Here is a 248-nt window from a genome sequence, read left to right as displayed (position 1 = left end):
GCTCCCTCCCCGCTCCTGCCGCGGGCTGCGAGGGCTGCGGGAACGGGGCACCGAGGGTGTGGCTGCTGCTGGGGGAGGAGGAGGAGGGAGGGAAGGGCAGGGATGGAGGAGGAGGAGGTGGAGTTAGGGAGGAGGAGGAGAAGGAGGGATGGAAGAGGAGGAGTGGGAGGAAGAGGAAGAGGAGGGACAAAGGCAGATCGAGGAAAGCAGAAGGACGCCCCAGCCCTGAAACCCCCCCTGAGCCTGGA

The sequence above is a fragment of the Geospiza fortis genome, unplaced genomic scaffold, assembly GCF_000277835.1.
Source record: "Geospiza fortis unplaced genomic scaffold, GeoFor_1.0 scaffold757, whole genome shotgun sequence".
In the NCBI taxonomy this organism is placed as follows: domain Eukaryota; kingdom Metazoa; phylum Chordata; class Aves; order Passeriformes; family Thraupidae; genus Geospiza; species Geospiza fortis.
The sequence above is the reverse complement of the archived record's forward strand: the minus strand, read 5'-3'. Positions refer to the sequence as shown.